The 21,757-nt window shown below is 54.2% G+C and overlaps 1 long non-coding RNA gene across 1 annotated transcript; it reads left to right on the top strand.

Moving 5' to 3' along the window:
- Positions 1–12,746: 12,746 nt before the first annotated feature.
- Positions 12,747–21,461, top strand: LOC148107208 (uncharacterized). The gene is made up of 3 exons (XR_015722725.1): positions 12,747–13,784; positions 16,507–16,598; positions 18,948–21,461. It is a non-coding gene; the product is annotated as an uncharacterized LOC148107208 (long non-coding RNA).
- Positions 21,462–21,757: the final 296 nt, after the last annotated feature.

The raw sequence follows: 21,757 nt of genomic DNA, 5'->3' as shown, positions 1-21,757 counted from the left end.
GCAAGAACAGGGGCCTGGCTGGAAGGATCAGGACTCTTCCCAAGGGCACCTCCGTGTTATTGTCGGGACCAGATGGACAGACTCACCAGTGAGACACTGCCAAGGGCTGCGGGAACAATGGGGAAGGACCTGGTTGCCCCACAGTGCTGCTCCCTGACCTTGTGAGCCCTGCTGGATGGCTTTGGCCACTTGAAGACGGACAGACTCCAGCTAGCGGGCTGTCTTTCTGCTCCGAGATGGCAGAGAATGTCAAGTACAAATGGGAACCCTGGCCTCTCGTGTAAGAAGCCGGGCGGGAGACTTACCTGGTGAGCCTTCCAGGCACTGGGCCTCAGAAGTGAACGTCCTGACATTTCTTGTCTTTGAGAGTCAAGACCTCTTGGCTGGGATTCATCAGTTGCCTGCGACACCCAGGCTTGTCGTGCTGGGTGGGGGTCAGAAGGCAGCCACAGTGGCCTCAGTGGTGTGAGCGAGGCAGCCGTCAGCATGTGGGTTCCCTCTGGAATTGACTTGAATTGGGACATTTTTGCAGGTGTTTGACTGTGAGAAATGCCTCTCCCGCTGCAAAGCCCGCGTCCGAGGCCAGCATTTCCATTCACATGGCAGCTGGGAAGGTGTGTTTTTTGGGGGGCTTAGAGAGCAGAGAATTTCTTTCCCTGTCATGTACAAGTCCAGGGCTGGAGGGGCTCTGGAACGTTAATGGACTCTGGCTCCTGGCAGCGTATCGATCCCCATCCCCAGGGTGCACCTGTCGTCCTCATGGTCCAAGGTGACAGATCCACGTTTTAGGAAACAGTCTGGAGGATGGGATGAAGAAAGAGTGCAAGGCGAGCTCCAGCTTCCTTCTAAATGAGGTCCCAGGAGCGGCCACACACCTCTTCAGGACCAGGCCCTAGTGATGGGCCAGAGCTGGCTACAAGGGAGGCTGGAGGCTGCAGAACCTGGGTGTCTATGTGGAGGGCATCCCGACTTGAATACGAGTGGAACCAATGGGCAGCATTTTCATTTTATTTAATAAAGTAATTAATTTTTAAAGTAAGCTCTATGCGGGGCTTGAACTCATGAACCGGAGGTGAAGAGTCATGTATGCGCTCTACTGACTGAGCCAGCCACCCTCCCCTGACAGCAGTTTTGATTATGTAATATTCATATACGGCTTGCTACGTGCCGGTCACTATTCTAACTAAGCATTTTACAGATATTAGTTCATTTGGTCCTTACAAGAATCGACAGGGCAACTATAAGCAGCACCCCCATTTTCTAGATGAACAGGAGAGGTTCGGTAACCAATCTGACTTTGCCCAGTAAGTGACTGAGCGGGGGGGGGGGGGGGCGGGGAAGACCCAGGCAACCTAGCTTTACACTTCGTGCGCTCAGGTCCTGCGCCGTTCTGCTGGTCGCTCCCGTGGGGCTGCTGCCCTTCGCTAGGCTGTGGGGTGGCTTCGCAGGGCCGACGGCCTCCGGGGTAAGTTCAGGAATTGAGCCAGCTGGCTGTGGGTGCCCTTTGCTGCAACAGCACAGGACCAGCCCTGGGGCCCTGGGTGATGCTGGTCACTGCAGGCAGGGGCGTGAGAACCACGCCGGAAGGACAGAGCTGGAAGCTGCCCCTCATCCCATGGTGGGGAGATGTGGGGTTTTGCCGGTGTGTATGGGACAGGTAGAGGGCGACAGGGCAGGTGCAGGGGAGCCACAGGAAAAGTGACAGATGGCCCTGCAGATGAAAGTGCCCCTGTTGGAGCTCGGTGCATGGGGATCATCAAGGCAGAAGATGGGCCCCCCTCTAGATAGACTCTGAGGACGGTGACCCCAGAGCTGTAGGGGAGTGAGAGGTGAGGACAGACCAGCGAGAGTCAGGGTGGTGATGTAGGGGCAGTGGCTTGGGGGACAGGGCGCTTAATTCTGTTCCCCTTTGAGAATTACTCACCTAGGGTGACTGGGAGGACCAGAGCGCTTGGGGCTTTCCACACAGTGGTCAGCCTGGGGGTGTGAGGAAACACCAGGCCATCAAGCAAGGAGTTAACAAGGATCCAGGCTCCTCCCCAGGTCCTCTGAGCAGGATGGCCACACGATGAGGTCCTCTTTTTCAGGGACAGTGACTGTCTTGGGAGAAGCAGCCGAGAACAAGGAATTCTGGTGTTCAGCTGGCACAACCAGCTGTGTCCCTCTCCTCCAGAGTCAATGCTCTTTGCAAGTCTCTGAGGTTATAGCTTTTGCAAATGGTCTCACAGGGTGGGAGCATCTTTTCTTCTTTTCTGAAGCCCTTTCTTCTGCCCTGGCTGGCAAGCCTGAATCAGCAGGAAGAAATGAAAAGACATCACTTCTCTGTGGGGGCCCAGGTCCCTTTGTGTTTCCAATGGTTGGCTTCCCCTCCGTCCTTAGGGAGTGAGTGTGTGCGTGTGAGTGCAAGGCATGTTGGGACGACCTGGGCGGTGGGTTTCTGCTGGCCCTTTAAGCTCTGTCCGTCAAGTGCTACCGTGGGAGAAAAGAAGGGGAGCCAGGGTGTGGCGTGAAGCGTCCCTACGGAGGGAAGGGCCAACTGGGAAAATGAAACCATTCAGAGTATTTAAGCAGAGGGAATTTAGTGCAGGCTATTGGCCACATGGCTTATAGAAGGGGCGAGAAGCTAGCAAGGAGACCATGAGGCAGACCCGATACTGTTAATAGCTGGGAGCCGTTACCACTCCTTGGAAGGAGACACAAGGCAAGAAGCAGGGTTCCTGAAACTCAGGGGCTGGGTCATATCACCCCACGGAGGGCCTGCCAGGCACGAGCTGGAGCCCCAGATGGAGACACAGCTGTCGTCAGAGATGCCACCTGAGGAGGGAGGACGGCAGTGCTCTGGCCTCTCCCTTCCTCCTGCCCTCCAGTTTCCCATGAATGCCTCCTATTGTCCCAGGGCCCTGGGACGCACAGCCTGCAGGGGCCAGCCCCTGGGTCCGAGGAGCAAGGCAGGGCTCTGAGGACAGACAGATCTGGGACTGACACAGGGAGAAACTGGAGGGAAGCCTGTGGGGAAAGAAGGGGTGAGGGGCGGGCTCCTGGGCTGGGAGCCCAGCCTGACTCCTGATAGTGGTGTGGGAGCAGTCATTGCTCTCGGGCTGCTGAGGCATCCTGCCAATGTCTGGGATCTGAGAACAGCCCCCAGCACTCTGTTGGGGGGCCCTGCTGGGGTGCTCTGCTCCCAGGTGAGGGGAAAATCAGTCTGCTGGCCCTGCGTCCTCAATGTGGGCCTGGGAGAGGTGGCAGAGGAGCTCCTGGAGCTGTCCTCTGTGGTTGGAGAGGGGCACATGGGTTGGAAGGTGCTGCTCCCTGGGGTGGTGTGGAGGGAGACGGGGTGCCAGCAGAGGCCGCTGTAGGTGGCCCAGGCCATGGGAGTAAGAGAACAGCATTGATTTGCAGGATTTCAAGGAGGGAGAATCAAGAGGATTTGAACACTCTTTGGATGTGATCAGGGGGACATGACATGGGACATATTTTCCCTCCCATCGGAGGAGGATGTAAACATGGTCCTGGCTGCCTAAGTGTGATGCTGGGGGCCATGCCCCGGGGGGCCTTTCTGAGGCAGGTCCCCATGTAACGAACCATATCCCGGTTCAGAGGAGGCTTCTGAGGAGAGACCAAAAATGAGCAGGCGCTGCGGGAGGTCAAGTGGGGCTATGGAGACTGCCTGCTGCCCTCTTCTAGGAGGCTGGAACCCTGGGGTCAGGAGGCTGCTGGGACAGCCTTGGAGCCCCATACTGGGTGGAAGGGTGTGGGGAGTCCCTGGAGCTTGGGGGCCCAAGTCTGCTCAGGGCAAGACCTCTCACTCAAGTCCAAGCCTGGGGACAAAGGCCTCAGCTGGCCACAGGCCTGTCCCTCAGGTTGGTCCTGGAAGCTCTGTAGGGTCCTGGGACACCCTGACCTGTGCTCGTCAGCTACAGAGACGGAGCCCGCTGGTCTATAGGCTGTGAGCCTTTGGTTCCCCTGCTGAGAATATGTGGTCAGTCCTTTCTTCCCCCGCTCAAACCCTGGCCTGGACATCAGGGTCCCCTCTTCCTGCCCAGGCCCTGAGCTCACCCCTGGGCCTGCCTGCCATTCCTGGGAAAGAGGAATTATCAGCAAGTCTCAGAACAGCATGGCTTCCTCCTGGACATGAGAAAGCAGAAATCAGAGGTGGCACTGTTGGGCTGTAAACCCTGGGCTCAGGTCAAAGACCTGGGTCCCCCTTCCTTGTCCCATTTCACAGATGGGGAAACACAGAGACCCAGAAAGAAGATGACATTTACGGTCACTAGACAGAGTTGGGAATAACAACCCTGTGCATGGGAACTTGGAGGAACTGAGTCTCACTGAGTTAATGACAGTCATGATGGGGTTCCTCTTACTTCCAGGACCCTAGCTGCTCCCCATGCTCCCCCCCAGCCCAGGTTCTTTCTCCCCTGTGGGGAGCCCCGACCCACGACAGGCTCTGCTTTCAGCCCCTTCACCCCAACCAGCCTGTGCCTCCCCTGGGATGGGAATTGCATTCTCTCTCCTTGGAGACCCCTAGTCCACATCAAAGTCTTGCAGACTTGAATTGAAGAAGATGTTCCTTTCACTGTGATAGGCCCAGACCCTGTAGCTTGGAGGGAAATGTGCCATTTAGATGATGGAGCTGCTGATGCTGTCACTCCCAATTTGGAGAGTTGTGACCTGGCCACCACCTTCTCCTGATCCTGCCCAGGGGATCTGGGTAGGCTCTGAGGCAGAGAGAAGGGCCCTGGGACCCAGTGTGATGGCTTCCTGGGGAGGCCCCCAAAGCTGGTCCTCCTGAAAGCAAAGAACCTGGCTTCCCTCTCCTGCGGGCTGCTTGTATCTTCCCCCCAATGGCCAGCAGGTGGTGCTGTGTCCCCAGCTTTGCCCAGCCTCCGGTCTGGCTCTGCAGTTGGGCTCTGCCGGTGTTGGAGGCTGGGCTGCATCCTGCCAAGGCCCCTTCGTGGCTCTCTTCTTGCCTCTGCTGGTGGTTTGTGGTGGGGGCAAGATGTCTCCCAGGGCTGGCAGAGGCAGCACAAGCTGATGGCATGCCCCTCATCCCAGCTCCTTGCTATCCTGAGAGGTTTCTCTGCTGCCCAGGTGGCCTGCTCTCAGTGGCCTGGGTGTTTCATTCCCCACTGATTTCTATGTGCTGTGCACTGTGCTGGGTGCAGTGCACACATCAGTTCAGGTACTCATCACACAACTGTGTGACGTAGGTACCCATTGTCCGGATGAGAACACCGAGGTCAGGGTACTCAGCAAACATGTGGCAGAGCCAGGCCTGCAGCCTGTCTGACTCACACCTGTGTTTTAATCCCGTCACTAGACTGTAGCTGTGTCCTGGAGGGATTACTGCTTTTAGGCAAATGGCCCCAAATCTGGGACCCTCCTTTGCTCCTCCACCACCGTGACCCTGGGGTACTTAGAGCATCCACACGGGACCCTGAGCTGAATCAGAGGGGACAGCTCGAGCGAGCAGCCTGGGCCTACCAGGGCGGGCGGCGTCTTACCCTGACTTCACACGCGCAGTCAGTGCAGGGGGTGGGGGGCAGGACGAGGGAGTGATGGTGGGCACCCAGGGCAGAAAGGGTGCCTGTCCCAGCCACTGCTGTCCCACTCTGCTGCTTCTTCACCCTGCTTCTCCCTGGCGCGTCCCTCTCCCTCTTCCTGACCTCATTTCCAGTTCCCGGGTATCTAGATGCCTCTCCCTCCCCGACTGTCTGTCCCCAGTTCTCTCTTTTACTCTGTCCGTCTCTGCTGCTCTGTCGGCTCGTCTTTCTCTCTTTTTGTGTCTCCGTCTCTCTCCAACAGAATCGGAGTTAAGTGACAAAAGAAAAATGATCCCCTCCTGCCAGGGTTATTAAAATCAGGTTCTACAATGGAACCGCCAGAAGAGCCCCAGTTAATGACGGATGATGAGGCCACAGCTTCCCCACAGCTGGGAGTGAGGCGATAGGCTCTGCGGCAGGATTACCACCAATTACTCCGGGCAGAGTGCGCAGCCCCTCTCCTCGCCTTCCAGATCGCCGCCCTCCTGCTCCGGGCAGATAAAGTCTCACTCCCAGCGGGGAGGCTGGCGCTGGGGTATGGGAGAGGAGGAGACAGGTCCCTGGGAGCCAGGCAGCCCTCCAATTTGCAGGGATTACCTCAGTTTACCCAAGGCTTCCCCATCTCACAGCGGCCTTGGAGACAGTCAAGGCAGGATTCTGAGCTCTATGGAGATCAGGGCTCAGAGGAGTTAGGTAACTTGTCCAAGGTCACACAGCCAGCCAGGGCTGGTACTTGAACTCCAAACTCCAATGTCTTTTTTATTTCTTAGTCAGCCTTGTGTCCATGGAAGGAGCATTGGAAAAGAAGCGTTTTGTTCAGCAGAAAATGATAGACCTTGGCCAACCAGGTTTTGATCCGGTTGGGACTGCAATGACAGTAAGCAAGTATGGGGTGCCTCGGTGGCCCAGTCAGTTAAGCATCCCACTCTTTTTTTTTTTTTTAAAGATTTTATTTATTTATTTGACAGAGAGAGACAGCCAGCGAGAGAGGGAACACAAGCAGGGGGAGTGGGAGAGGAAGAAGCAGGCTCCCAGGAGAGGAGCCTGACGTGGGGCTCGATCCCGGGATTCCGGGATCACACCCTGAGCCGAAGGCAGACGCTTAACGACTGCGCCAGCCAGGCGCCCCTAAGCATCCCACTCTTGATTTGGACTCAGATCATGATCTTAGGGTGGTGAGATTGAGCCCCACGTCGGACTCCGTGCTCAGCAAGGAGCCTGCTTGAGATTCTCTCCTTCTCCCTCTGCCCCTCCCCCCATGCTGTCTTTCTCTCTCTCAAATAAATAAATAAATAAAATCTTAAAAAAAAGAAAAGAGAAGAATAAGCAAGCACATTACAACAAAGTGGATTTGAGTTAGACGCTGGGAAGGACTTCCTAAAGGAGTGGGCACTAATATACATGAACGAGAGTCTGTGGTTTTGCCTTCTCTGGTGGTCTCTCAGAACACGAGGGACCATCTTGGTAGTCTTTCTAAGCTAGACAGATTTCTGGAGCTACAGCATTCCAACTGATCCAAGGGAGTTTGAGGGTCTAGGGATGGGATATGACAGAGTCAGGGAGACTTAACAGGGAACATTGCAGAAGTGATAAAGAGGCCCATTTGTTAAACATAGGCCCAAGGCCCAGCCCTGGGAGTGTGGGTGGGGGATGCCAGGGCCCACAGGATACAGACGCAGCCTGTGTGGGATGGGGCCACATCTCACAAAGCCCTCTCATGGGAGCTCATTCAAGTTTCCCATCCTCGCTTCAGGTAGACAACTGAGGAATTATCATCCTGATTGTGCAGAGGAGGAAAATGAGTCTCCAAGAAGGGAGTGGATTAGGTAAGGTCAGAATAACGAGGTAAGACCCTGATGTCCCAGCTCCATGCTCTGGATCTTTCCATGCCACCAGACTGGGAGGAGGCCAGTAGGGGCTGCAGCATCCCAGGGGACTGTGAGCCACCTCCTGACCGATCCTGCCTCCTGCACTAGCCTGACTGCTGGTTCCATAGTGGCCCCCCCGGGGGCTGGGGGGCTGGTGCCAGAACCACGGTCTGCAGAATGAATGACTATCTCTTTCCCATCTGGATTCTATTATTTTTCAGTTTATTCTGGTCAAAAAGCACAAGATGAACGTCTAGAGGAAAAAAATTATCATCTTTGAGAAAATTGAAAAGATAGATCATTGTTTGGGGCTGGGGGCTTGGGGGCCTCGCAGGCTGGTTCTCCCTGACTGCTGGGGCCCGGCTCAGCCCGTGTCTGCACTCATGGCGTCTCTGCCTTCCCTGGGATCCACAGGGCACCTCTTTCCACCCTTGGGACTCTGTTCAGGACGTGGTCTCCGCGGTATAAGTGGTGGGGGCTGGGAGGGAAGAGAAGTGGAGCCACAGGCCCTCAGTTTCCTTCCCTGGGAACATGGGCCTGTTCTGGCTATTTTTGTGACCTCCAGATTGTTCCCTGGAGGAGAGAAACCCGCCTTAGCACTATTAGCTAAGGTATATTGAGCCTTTACGACAGACCAGGCGTCTCTCAACCACCTTCTGCGTATTCTGAGGACTGTTCACCTTTTGGGTTCCTCACACCAACCCTCTATGCTAGTCCCATTGTCTCCTCTTGTAGATGAGGAAACAGACACAGACAGCTTAAGGAGCGTGTCCGATTTCACAGAGCGAGGCAATGGCACAACCATTCAAATCCAAGTAGTTGAACTCTTGAGTTCACTGCACAACCACTAAGCCGTGAAGCCTCCTTTCTTGGAAGGAGACGGGGGAGAGGAGGAGAGAATGTGCACCTAGGGGAGTGACTATAGTGTACGTCCCAGCGTCGAACCGCGTAGACTACATAGCTCTGTGTCCTTGTGTCCTTGACCGCGTGCAGCTGTATTTGCTCATTCATGCATCGTTCTACCCTCCTCCTACCCACTCACTTCCTTCCATCCATCCATCCATCCATCCATCCATCCATCCATCTCTCTCTCTACCTCTCACCTACCATCAGCTATTTATTTACACATTACTTACTCATCCATCCATTTATTATCTATTTATCTTTTCCATCCATTCGTTCCTCATTCATCCATCCATTTATCTATGTATCATCTGGTCTTAACTCTGGGGTCACATGTATGTGGGGACACCGCCAAGTGTGTCTGTGCAATGCATGCATACATCTGAACGCATGTGACGGGTGTCGGTGTATATCCACCGTCCAGACAGGTGACCCCCTCCAGCTCCTCACTGGAGATGCTTCCCCCACACCTGGAAAGCTACCTGAGGTTGGAGAGAGAGGCCCAGCCTCAGCGAGCCTGCACTGGGCCCTGGCTACCCTCCGAAGCCTCAATGGAGAGTTAATTAAATCCTTTCCCCAGCAAGCATGGTAATTAGCGCTAATGGGAGGCTGCAGCTTCCTCGGCAGCTGAAGGGGTCCTGCTGGGTGTGTGTGTGTTTGCGCGTGCGTGTGCATGCGTGTGGGGGGGTAGCCGGGCCTTCTCAGCTTGAGGAACTCATGGGGCGAGGAGAGAGGCTTTGGAGAGCTCCCAGCTCTTCTCTCCTTCCAGATCTCCCGGGCTTAGCGACCCTGGGAGGCTGGGGGTGGGGCGGCTCTCCTGCCTGCTCCCCTGGCAAGGGCCCACTTGTGCTGCCCTTGGCCTGAGGACTCTGGCTCTCTGGGCGTCTGAGTGTGGCCGAGGGTCTGTTTCTGTGTGTGTACGTGTGTGCGTGCGTGTGCAAGGGACGCTCCATCTATGCGCCTTGCCGGGCGCACCTGCACGGCCAAGTGTGAGAGGAACAGTGACATGAACGACGCCCGTGGGGCGCTGCGATGTGATGGCCCCGATCCGTGTGCTCCGGGTTCACGGGTGTCCACGACACGTGCGTGACCGGGTGCTTCTGGGCGTGCTCAGTGCGTCTCAAGGCGTCCCTGAACGCGGGTACCAGTGAGCGTGTGCCTCTGTGCACGTGTCACAAAGAGCGAGGAACAGCAGGGCAGCCGACTCCCGGGGCCTGACTGACACCCCTTGCAAATAAATGTGACAATGAAATATAGTCCTGGAATTGCTTCGGCTGCTCCGTCAAGCAGGCGACGCGGAATAGGTGAAGTTGTAAAACGTTCCCTGGGGAGCTGCGCGGCTGAGTGACAGCCTGGCTCCCGCCTGTCTGCGCGGCTCCCCGGAGGTGAGGCCCTGCGGGGCCTGTGCTCCCGGCCCGGTGCCCGCGGCTGCTCCGGCGGGAAGGGCAGAGTCCGTCTGTCGTCTGTCGGGACTTCTCTGCTTGACCTCGGTCTCAGCACTCTCACCAGCATGGAGAACCCCGGCGGCGGGCTGTGTCCGGTCTCCCCCGTCACGCCCTCATCCCGGCCTCCCTGAGGCCATGGCCATGTCTCCTCCTGAGACTGGGCTATCTGGGGACGGGTCGTGTCTTTCCCTCTCAGACTGGATGCCTGGAGGGCCACGGCCGTGTCACCCCCGCAGACTGGGCTGCCCGAGGACGCAGCCAGATCTCCCCCCTGTCAGACTCTGCCTCTGGCTTCCTTGACCGTGGGGACGTTTCCTCTGAGATCGAGAGACCCCTAAAGAGAGAGTCAGGTGTCCCCAGGCACCCCCCGGGCACCCCCCAGCTTGCGCCTTGTGAATGCGTAGCTGGGGGTGTGCACGTTTGGAGGCCAAAGAGCAAAGCTTGCATGAGCCTTGACTTTGGGGACCTGGGTTCAAATCCCACATCTGCGGACTTCTAGCTGTGACCTCAGTGAGGCTGCCCCTTGCGACCCATCACTGTGGGTGGAGTGGAGGGAGTAGCAGATTCCACAGAGCCGGCGTGCTGGTTCCGGTTGGGGCCGCAGGGCTGAGCGGGATGCCTTTTTTCACAAAGATGCTTTGCTCAGTGAGCCCCGTGCCCTCCCAGGCAGCCCCTGCTTCCAGCCTGGTAGCCCCGAGCGCGCCCTGTGAAAATCACCCGCGCACAGCAGCACGGGCTGCCGTGTGTAGACAAGTGAGGTGGGCCCCGTAAAGCACTTGCTGTGCGCTTGGCCTGTGGCGAACACCCCCGGGGGCCAAGGCTTCTGGCCTTCTGTTGGTTGGCGATGAGCGTCCGAGTCCTCTCCTGAAGGCTGCGTGGGGACACTTTGGTTTCTTTGTTTCACCCTTTACTTGTGGGGGTGGCCATCTGTCCTGAGAGCCAGAGGGGTTGTGTGTGTGAGAGAGAGAGAGTAGGACGGGAGAAGGGGAGAAAGAGAGAGAGAGAAAGAGAGAGAGAGAGGAGAAGCTCTGGCAAAGAAGACAGGGTGGAGTAGGGAAGGGGCATGATAGGGAGACCGGTCCTTTTCCCTCAAGCTGGGACCTCTCAGTCTTATGTCAGGAACATCCCTGGGGTTTCCACTGTCCTTTCTGGGAACGGTCCTGCATCTCTCCGTGTACAAGGGATTCCAGGCTGTGTGTCCAGACAGGGGGAAGCTCTTGCCACCTGCCCTGCCTCTCCCACAGCAGGTCCCAGGAGGGGCTGTGGCCTGGGACAGAGCCCATCCCTGCTCCTACTGGGCATTGGGGCATCCCCTGTTCAGAGCCTACCACGAACCTCGTGAGGGCCTGGACCATGGCTTCTTCACAGAGACATCCTCAGCTCCTGGCACATAATAGCTCCTTCATAAATATTGGTCTCACCACTGTGTTTTCATATCAGCATCCATCCTTCCATAGCTGGGGCTTCCAGCACTGTGCATGGCATGACAAAAATTAAGACCAAGATTGCTTGGCCGGCAGAATGTTCTGGAGGTCTTATCGACAGGTAGTGTATTCCACGGGATGAGGGGCAGCAAAGTCTTGGGTCCAGCTTGACTCCAAGAGAAAGATGTCCTCTTAGCCTTTATAAACCCGAAAGGGACAATAACATCCGTATCTCCTACCAATTTCATCTCCATTTTCATAGGACACCTGGGCCTTGGCAGGAGAGGAAATTTGTGGCTGTGACTTTTGCTCTTTGTCCTGGAGGCTCTTCGCCCCGCCTTTCATCTTCCAAATAGGCCATCAGTTGACCCCTTGGTGACCTCAGCCCAACTTGAAAATTCTGGGATTCTAGACTGCAGACCAGACCGATGGGAACGGACATTTCCACCTTTCCCACCCGAAAGCTTGCTTATCATCAGACCCAGTCTGGATGCCTCCGGGTTTAACAGAGGTGTGTCCAGTTTTGTCAGGAAGAAAAAGAACAAAGGGAAAAGCCATTATGCAGAGATGTATGATCATTTAAAACCACTCTGGCTTTCCCTGGGAAGGGAATGGGGGAGGGAGCCAAGTTTCAAAGTGTCTGCCCACGCCTGGGTCGCTGCTAATTTCATTTTAATATTAGACCATTGTATGATGAATAATTATATACCTCCACAGAGCGAGGGAAAGGTGGAAAGAAGGTGCGTACCGGGAGGCATAGAGCAGATGGGTCAGAAGCGAGGGTTTGGCTCTTCTGCTTCATAGCGGGGTGACTGTGCAGAGCTTACTGAGCGACTCTGTGCCTCAGTTTCCTTGCTTGTAGGACAACAATGGCACCTACTTTACAGGGTATTTATAAGTATGAAATGAGAGTTTGCTTATAAGGTGCTAAGTCTTGAGACTTCAATATATGAATTTTGGGGGGGTGGGCACGATTCAGCTCAGAACATTGGGAGAGAACAATTCTCCAGCACAGTGTTCTCTGTCCGGAACATCTTGACCTGGCCCTGCGTCAGTGTCCTCATCTGTAAAATGGGGATAAGCTATACCGACCTTGTAGTTCTCAAAATTAAATCAGCTAATCTCTGGAAGCGCTTCGGGTAGTGCCTGGCACACAGTCCGTGATCCGTAAACATTAGCTGTCTTTATGATCAGTTAGGATTCTGTATTATTAACAGGTTTGCATTTGCTGCGTTCCAGGGGATGCCGCCCCTGTCCTGATGGTCGGTCCGGGCAGCCGGGGGGCGGTGAGCCCGGTGCAGACCTCTGACGTGGGCTTCCTGCTCCGCACCCATGGGCTTAGAAACTCTACCCCTGAGCTCCGACCTTGAACCCCAGAGCTCCCTTGCTGAGCAGGAATTCTCTCTGTAACCCCCTGACCAGCACAGCAGGTTGTTTTCTGTTTTATTTTGCTTTTTTATGCCTCCAGGGATGGGGAGCTCATTTCCTCCCAGGACAACCTTGATAGGAAGTTCTTTCTGGGTGCTCCCCTGAGCAGCAGCACGTCCTTCTGCCCACGCTTCCTCCTTCTGCCCTCTGTGGCCACCCAGCAAGCCCGATTCCGTTTCTAAGTGGCTTCCCTGGAGCCGCAAGCCTCCCATATTTCTTTCGTCTCATGGGCTGTGGCCCAGTCAGGTCATCAGCCTATACAAGTGAGGCGGACTTTTAAAGAAAATGTTAACAGCGCTATTATTTTTCTTGATTTAAAAACGTAATACATGGTCTTGAAGAAAATTCAGACAATACGGGAAAATACGAGGAAGAAAGTAAAACTACCCATCACCCCAGCAACTAGAGATAACCAGTGTTAACATTCTTTAATTTAATTTTTGAATAGGCAATACATTCACAGGGTTCAAAATTAAAAATCATAAAAGGGTATTATTCAGGCAAAAATTTCCCTCCCACACCCCTGTCTTGTAGCCTTCGTTCTCTCCGCAGTCGAAAAAAGTTATTAATTTCTTATGGGTATTTCCAGAGATATATTAAGATATATAAGGCTATTTTAAGATCTTTTAAGATATTGTAAGGCAATTAGGAAGGATTTTAAAGGGCATTTGTAAGCCTTGGGCGGGCACGCACGCACGCACACACACACACACAAACATACACACGCGTTTTCCTTCCCACATCGCGTTTTCCTTCAGGGCTTTGTCTGCTAAGCAGCAGAGGCAGTGGGACGCCCTTCCTGTCGGTTTTCAAAGAGCAGATCTTTCCCCTTTTCCGGTTCCACGTTGTCTTCTCGGCCCGAATGCGCTGTTTCGGACTCGCGGAGTCCGTCTTCACCCCTCCGTCGCCCCTCCAGCTTTCTGCCGTCTGGTCATGTTCAGAAGTATTTGCAACGAGCCTCACCGACGCCGTGGCGTCTGCACCATGTAGTCACCGTGCAGCACGGCTTCAGTCGACATGGGACCGCATTTCACCCAGCCCACATCCGACAGAATCGACGTGGCTCTCTCGGGAGAGCATCGGACGTGTTTTGGAAGTACCCTTACTGCTCTCCTTGCGCATCGTTCCAGAAACGTGGTTCCGCGCGGCAGTTACCAGGTGGAGCTTTTTCAGGTGAACCACTGTGGGCTCCTGGGGACTTCCCTTTTCTTCCTGAAAAGCTGACAAATGACCGTGACCACAGAACTGCCAACGTGGTGAGCACATTCCACCTGCCAGGCAGGGTCAGGACACACACCTGGGGTCATTTATTCCCCCAAAGAACCTTCTAAGGAAGGTACCCTTACCAGTCCTATTTCAAGGTTAGGGAACAGTCCCAGAGAGGGGAAGTCACTTGCCTGAGGCCACACAGCTTGTAGGAGGCAGAGCCATCCCCTGGCTTCTACCTGGAGCCCATCCCCTGGCTTCTACCAGAGCCCACACCCTGTTGGCCCACCCTCCCACCCCACAGTTGTCATTAACTCTGTTATCTGTCACAGGACACTGTGGTGCAGAATTTTGCAGGGATCCGCTCCAAGTTTCTGTCCCTGCACTGCCATCCTCCTGTTGGGCCCACTTGGCACAGGGGGCCAGACTTCTTCATGGGGTCTCCTCTTCACGGGGCTGCAGAGGGGGCTTCACTCAAGGGCTGACCCGAGCTCTGCCTTTGCAGATTTCCTCCCTGCGGTTTTGTGGAAAGGGTTTTATAATCACAAGGGCTGCAGCAGCGGGTGTGAGCGGGCCATCCCCCAGGCCCCTGGAAGGGCTCGGGCGCAATGCAGGAAAGGGTAATGATCAAGACCACCTGAATGTCTGCCAGGTTCCCCTCCTTACTACTGTGTAACCTTGGATGAGTTACTTAACCTGTCTGGACCTCAGTTTCCACATCTGGGGAGAACAACTGCGAGGATGTGTGGAAAATGCTCAGCGTCGAGGAGCTGGTCAGGAAATTCCCCATCAATATGGTGGTCATCCCAACCTGATTTGTTGAACTTCAGTTACCTGGGCCCCCCTTTTTCTCCTGCTTCCCCAGTCCTCCGATGGCACAGTTCAGGTCCTAGCTGGGTGGGATGGGGCCATAGAAGAGAATAATCTTGGTCCCACCCTTGAGACTTCCAGTGTGTGGACGGGGCAGCCAGGCCTGGGGAAGGGTGCCTGGGACTGGCTCTGTGTGCCCTCTTCCCTACTCTGCCCCTCCCTTCCCCATCAGCTTCTGAGGCCCACTCCCTGGTCCCTTCTGAGGGAGGGCCGTTCCAGACACCTCCCTCCCTCACCCCATGACTGCTCAGTCTTTCTGGTCCCTGAGTTTCTTCAATGGAGATGCTGGCCTCGTGCCCTGTTTCCCTTCCTTGATCAGGCCTTTCCTGGGAAGGGACCATGTGTCCTCAGACTGAACTTCCCATGGCCTTGGCTATGTCTCCCTCTTCAGACTGGGGCCTCCAATGATGGGTGTGTCTTTCCACTGAGGCCCTCTAGACTGTCCCCCTCTGACTGCTGTCTTGTCCCTCTCAGAATGGGGGTACCCAAAGAGAGAGACTGTGTTTCCCCAGGCCAGGGCCCCTTAGGAAATGAGTTAGGTCTTCCCCCTCAGGAAGCTCCTTGAGGGTAAGAAATCTATTTCTTGGAGACAAAGATAGAGGCTATATCGTCCCGCCTCAGTCTGGGGCTCTCTGGGGACAAGGGGTGTAACTTCCTGCTCATGCTTGAGCTTTTCTGGGACAGGTCTGTGTTCTCCCTCAGACCGAGGTTCTCAGGCTGGGCATTTGTAGCCACCCCTCCCCCCACCCCCACACCCTGGCCAGGAGTTCAGTGCCAGGCAAGTAATTGAATTCCTGTATGTTAACAAGTCAATCATGGAGTCTTAATGAGTCCTGAGTAATCTCAGACATGCGTGTTAATTAAATAGCTGTCCTGGTTCTAATCCGCTGGAAGTTAATCACTGGGGAATTAGGAGGTGTCAGCTGGGGAACTCCATTAAGGAGGTGAGGGTGGGGTCTAGCCAGGGGAGGGAGGGAGCCAGGGATGGAGTTAAGTGTGTGTGGGGGTGACCTGTCCTGAGTGGCCCATCAGAGGGTAGGGGTGGGGGCACGTGGCTGGAGGGGTCCCAACCACCTCTGGGCAGCAGGGTCAGGAACATCGCCACCCTTAGTCTTTGCCAGCCCTTTATACCTGGGCACAACCCCTCAGCCCCCAGCCTGGCCCAGCCTAGCCCCTGCCCTGCCTCAGTCTCCAGTCCAGGAAAACTCGGGAAGAGGCACAACATACAGAAAGTGCAGGGCACAGAATAGGGTTAGCACCGGCATGCTCTGCAAATACAGGCTCTCCTGGTCTTTGTGGTGTTTGCCCACTCCCTCACCCTGCCTCCAACCCCCTCCACCCTCCTCTGCACCTGGGAGGCAGAACCTCTAGGGGGGTATCACCTGTCACCCTCCCCCCTCTGGCTTCCAGGTGGGTCTGGCCAATGGGAGAGTTCTGTAGGGTGGCAGCCTATGGGTCCCTTGAGGCCTGCAGGCACCCCTGCAAATGGTCCAGTCATCAAACCCCCTCCTAAGGCCCTTTGAGCGAGCAGTCTGTTTCCTGCCACAGCCCTGACAGGTTTTGAACAACCACTCCGGGCTTCGAATGTCGCTGCATCCCATGTCTTGGTGTCTATGGCAGATTAAAGATGGTCCCACTCCACATTCTGTGCCACTCCTCCCACTGAGAGTTGGAGTATATTTTCTTTCCCTTTGAATTTAACTTGGCCCCTGACAGCTTTCGCCAAGAGCACGAGTGACACTGTGTCACTTCCAAGGCCAAAGCTAAAGATATCTGTCACTTTCACTTTTCTTGCTCCCCACGCCCTCTTGGAAGACAGGTGCCGTGTGAGAAGCCTGACTGTGCTGAGACCGCCATATTGTGAGGAAGCCCAAGCTGGGCGCACGGAACAGTGTTGGGGACACCAGACAGGTGAGTGAGATGTGGTGCTTTCTAGCCTGGTCCACGTGTCAGCCGAATGCAGCTGGTATGTGAGCCCCGGCCGAACCAGACAGAGCAGAAAAACTATGCAGCTGACACCTTCCTGCGTCCCCAGCCCATAGGATTACAGAAATAATAAACTGTTGCTCTTTTAACCCATTATGTTTGGGGGTAGTTTGTTATGTAGCAAAGCTGAAATGGTCGCCAAATGTATTAGTTTCTTAGGGCTGTTGTTACAAGTGACCCCAAACATGGTGGCTCAAAAAACAGATACTTATTCTCTCACAGTTCTGGGGTCCAAATTCCAAAATCCAGGTGTCAGCTGGGTTGGTTCCCTCTGGAGCTCTGAGGGAGAATCTATTCTGTGCCCCTCACTTGTCCCTGGCGCCTGCCGGCAGCCCCCGGTGCTTCTTGGCTCGGGCTCACGGAGGTCCAGACACCACCCCATCTCTGCAGGCTGTCTCCTCTCTGTCTCTGTTTTCCCTTTTCTGTTTCTTCTAAAGGGGACTTGTCATTGGGGTTCGGGCCCACCTCATCCAAGATGATCTCATCTTGAGATCCTTACCTTCATTAAGGCCAGTAAGACCCTTGTTTCAAGTAAGGTCACAATCCTAGGGTCTAGGCGAACGTATCTTTGGAGGCTACAAATTCAGCCCACTACCCTGGATATCGTGGTGCACTGGGACGTCTATGGGGCCTGTGCTGGCGGCCCCACTTGGGACTTGGCGATGGTAGCCAACGGAGATTCTCAGCCCATGACCTGCATTGTTGTTCGTGGCATCTTTTCTCTCTCGCCTGGAGACTGAGTCAGGGTGCCTTCTCTGGCTGTCTCCACGCCATGGCCACAGGTGCTGACCTAAGCATGGGGCACATTATGAGACAGACGGTCACTAACAGTGGCTCTCCCTAGCACCTCTCCTTGGTGTTCCCATAGGAGAGCATGAGGTTTTGTGGGGAGAGCTCTCTGCTATCCCTGGAGATTGTAGCCTTCCCTAATGCCTGGGATGTTCTGAAATAGCAAATGGGGGTCCTGGGATAAGATATAATCACGACTTCTCTGAGTCCTCACAGTCCAGCTCTTTGAAATCTGCCCCGGAGTCCGCTAGCCCTTTGCAGGATTAACCTCTCTCTTTTCCAGGTTCTCACAGGGCTCGGGGAGGAGGCATCTATGACTGTGTGTTTTATTCTCTGCTCTTCTCCCATCAACTCTGAAGTCCTACTCCCGGCCCTGAGCTGGGAAGTGACAGCTGGCTTGCTTCATTTGGGAATTTTTTGCTGAGTTCTGGTATCTAGATGTTGGGAGGGACCCTTCCTTACTCCCAGCCAGATGGCAGAAATGGCTATTTCGCCCGACCAGCTCACTCTCTCGAAAGCTTCTAAAGCTGAGCCCGTTCTGTAGGGTTTCCCCCACTGGGTCTGGTCTACAGCCTTGACTGTATCCTTGTTTGGATTTGGGTTTGTCCTGGTTGGCGGCCTCCAGGACCATCAGCCTCTGGGTCCCTATCACACCCTGAGGTCTCCTCTCCCAAAGCCTCTGCCTACTCTGGGTTGGTGTAAGGTCTGGGTCTGTGCGAGGCGGCAGATGTGCGAGGGGCTTAGTGATGCCGATGGAGCTGAGGACTGTGAGCCCTTGGCCCATAGTTTCTCCTGTCTCCCATCTCCCTTCTCCCTGGCCACGTTTGTTCTGCTCTGTCTGCCTGCCCGTAGATCAGGGATAGGACACCTGCAAGCCAAGCTTCTACGTGGCTGACTGTGCAGAATGGACACGCCACCCCAGAGCACGGCTGCCTTCCTGGGCCTGGTGGGGGGCCACAGCCCCTTTGTCTCCTCCTCCCTGTTCATGCCCTTCCCTCAGCAGGTGAGTCCCTTTCTGGTGCATCCTGCTGGGTGATGAACTCAGCCCAGAGTGACTTCCCAGTGAACTGACCTGCTGCTCGAGGGGCAGGGAGATTCAGTTCTCTAATTTTTTTTTAGAAGAAATCTGCTTTTGAAGAGGCAGTCTAGGGCAATGGTAAAAGCTCAAACTCCCACTAGATGTCCTGAGTTTGAATCCTTTCTCTGTCTCTCTGCAGCTGTGTGACTTCAGGCAAGACAACCTCTCTGTTCCTCTGTTTCCGCCTCTGTATCACCAGGAGAATAACAGCACCTAGCTCGTAGGACTGGTGGTTTGAACAGTGACTGGCAGATAAGTTCTCAATAAACGTCAGTTACTATTCCTGAAGGCCAGGGGCACATGTCTCACTGTTCAGAACTCTCTCCTTTCAACCTGTTTTCCTTCCTCTTCTCTTCTTCATGCAAATATATAGTAATGATGCTTCTCTACCTTCTCTCTCCTGCCAGCTGGCTGTCCTGGGGTGAAGGGAACCAGGTCCCTCTCCCTGCAGGCTTGAAGACTCCTGACAGGCAGTGGGCCGTGGAGGACGAAGTGACATGCCCGGGACAGGCAGAGCACAGAGGCAGGCACCTAAGGGCGGTGGAGGTGAGGAATCTGAAGGTGACTCTGGACTGTGTGGTTTACAGGAAGCTTCATGCGATGAATGGATTTTGAGCCTGGCTTGCTTCTTGTTCACTTGCCCCAACCATACTGGCCTTCTTGCTGGTATGCCCCTGCCTCAGGGCCTTTGCACGTACTTATCCTACTGTCTGAACTTTTGTCCCTTGATAACCACATGGCTCTTTCTTTTACTTCACTTAGATCTCTGCTCAAACGTCACTTTACAGAGGAGTCTACTCTGGCTAAAACAGCATTTCCCATCACTGCCTTTCCCCCTCCCCCTGCTTAGTTTCTCTTCATAGCACTTATTACCTCCTGAAAAGCTGTGTTATTTGTTGTTGGTTTATTTGCTGCTTGTCCCCTTAAGATAATGTAAACTCCTTGAGGGAAGGGGCTTTGTTTTGTTCACCTCTGCCTCTCAGTGTCTATAAGGGTGTCTGTCGCATGGTTGTTAAGTGAAGGAATGAACGTTGACTTATTCAAGCTTCCTAATAGCCCTTGGAAATAGCTACTCTTGATTATCCCCATGTAGAGATTGGGAAACAGAGGCACAGAGATGATAAGTAGCTTGCTCAAGGTCGCAGAAATGGTAAGTGGCTTGGCTGGTTCACCCAGGTAGTCTCGCTCCAGAGAGTCTCACCATCTTTGTCCCCTGATTTCCTGTTTGCACCTGACCCACGGGGGTGGGCTGACCTCCTGCTGCTCTCTGCTGACAGGTGGGGGGCTGGCTGAGTGGGCTACAGAGGGCAGAATTTCTCATGGACACCGCTCCTGTGCCTCCCATAGACTTTGTAGGAAAGATGGACTTGGTCCCCGGCCTCCCTGGGGTCCACATGGCTCTGGGTGAGGAGCCCAGGATAAGCACTGGGGGTGGGCTGCCCTGCAGGTAAGAGGGAACCTGTCACCAGCCCACTGCCTGACTCACTTGCCTGGCCTTCCCCCTTGTCTTCATTATCCTGAGACAATTCTTTCTCAAGAAGAGCCACGCCCAGTGTAAGTTACAGGATCTGATTCAGATTTCTCTTACCAAAGGAAACCTTCCATGACTGTGACCCCTTCCTACCCATAGCAGACTTGACTAGTGTCATGTGCCTCAGGTTTGGACACATGGAAGACCACAGTTCTTGCCGACGTAGTGACTGGAGGTGGCATGTGTCACTTCTGAGCTGAGACATTTAAGAACTGGGTGCTCACTCTTCCGATTCTCCGGGGCAGCCTTGGAGGTCCCGTGTTCCGTATGGTAGAGCTACAAGATGGCGGGCTCTCTCTTCATCAGCCTGGGTCCTTGAAGTTCACTGGGCGAGGCAGAGACCCTTGTTCTGTTGACCTGGCTTGAGCCTGCGAAGTGGCCCGAAATAAATCTCCATTGTTTGATGCCACTGTGATTTGGGGTTAATTTGTTACTGCAGCTTGACCTAACCTTTCCTGACTAATGCACCGTTTCGGCCCTATTTTGTGTCTCCAAAATTAGTGGCTCATATCTCATTCACCGCCCGTGCGGGCGTGAATCAGCACGGTGTTTCTGGGAGAAAATTTGGCGGTTTGTGTATATGAAAAGCCCTAAATAAATGTATTGTCTCTGACTCAGAAATTTCATTTCTAGGAATTTATCCTACAGAAATAATTGGACAAGTTCAGAAAGTTGTATGGATCAGGAGGGTATTTATCACATAAAATGGTGAGAATTGGATCAGACTAAATATCCCACAACAGCAAATTGGTTAAATAAATTGTGATCGGGCTGTACAATAGAATGCTAGCTGCTGCCCGTGGCGGGGATTTATGGGCAGAGAGAGTGCCACGGTCTCTCAGAGCGCAGCGTATGCATAATGCGAGCCCATCTTTGTTAAAAAATATATATATACATAGATATATATGTGCATGAAGAAAAGTCTGCGTGAGAGTCAGCGAAAACTTAATGGAAATGTCTGGGTGTGGAATCCCAGGTGGTTTTCTCTTTATTGTTTTTATTTTGCCTCTTTCTTTTTTTTTTTTTAAAGATTTTATTTATTTATTCGACAGAGATAGAGGCAGCCAGCGAGAGAGGGAACACAAGCAGGGGGACTGGGAGAGGAAGAAGCAGGCTCATAGCGGAGGAGCCTGATGTGGGGCTCGATCCCAGAACGCCGGGATCACGCCCTGAGCCGAAGGCAGACGCTTAACCGCTGTGCCACCCAGGCGCCCCTATTTTGCCTCTTTCTATTTAAATTTTTTCCTCAGTGATTTTGTACCATTGGGTACAATTAAAAATGAAAGGGGAGGAAAAAATGACTCCGTGCTCTTGGACACGTTAACCCCGAAGCGTCATGCTTTCCTTATCTGTGAAACAGGCGTGACAATACCCACTTCACTGGGTTGGAGGAGGATTCCGTGAGATCACGTGTTGGGAAGCACCTGGCACCTGCTAGGCGCTCAAAATCCATCGCTATTGTGATCAGTTATCCGTGAACTAAGGAACCTCGGTGGTTGGTTGGTTGATTAATTAATCCGTTCCACCTATTAATTCGATAAGCACGTCCTGGAACCTACTGTGTGCTTGGCTGCGTGCGGGATAAAGACGATCGTCATCAGCAGAATAGCAGATACTTATGTGGCACTCCGTGGTGCCAGGGACAACTGTAAGCACTTGGAATTTATTCACTGTTTCGATCTGCAC

Source organism: Ursus americanus, chromosome 33, assembly GCF_024610735.1.
Source record: "Ursus americanus isolate L20-20 chromosome 33, mUrsAme1.1.p, whole genome shotgun sequence".
NCBI lineage: Eukaryota > Metazoa > Chordata > Mammalia > Carnivora > Ursidae > Ursus > Ursus americanus.
Note: the sequence above shows the minus strand (reverse complement) of the source record. Positions and strands in the feature narration are given on the sequence as shown.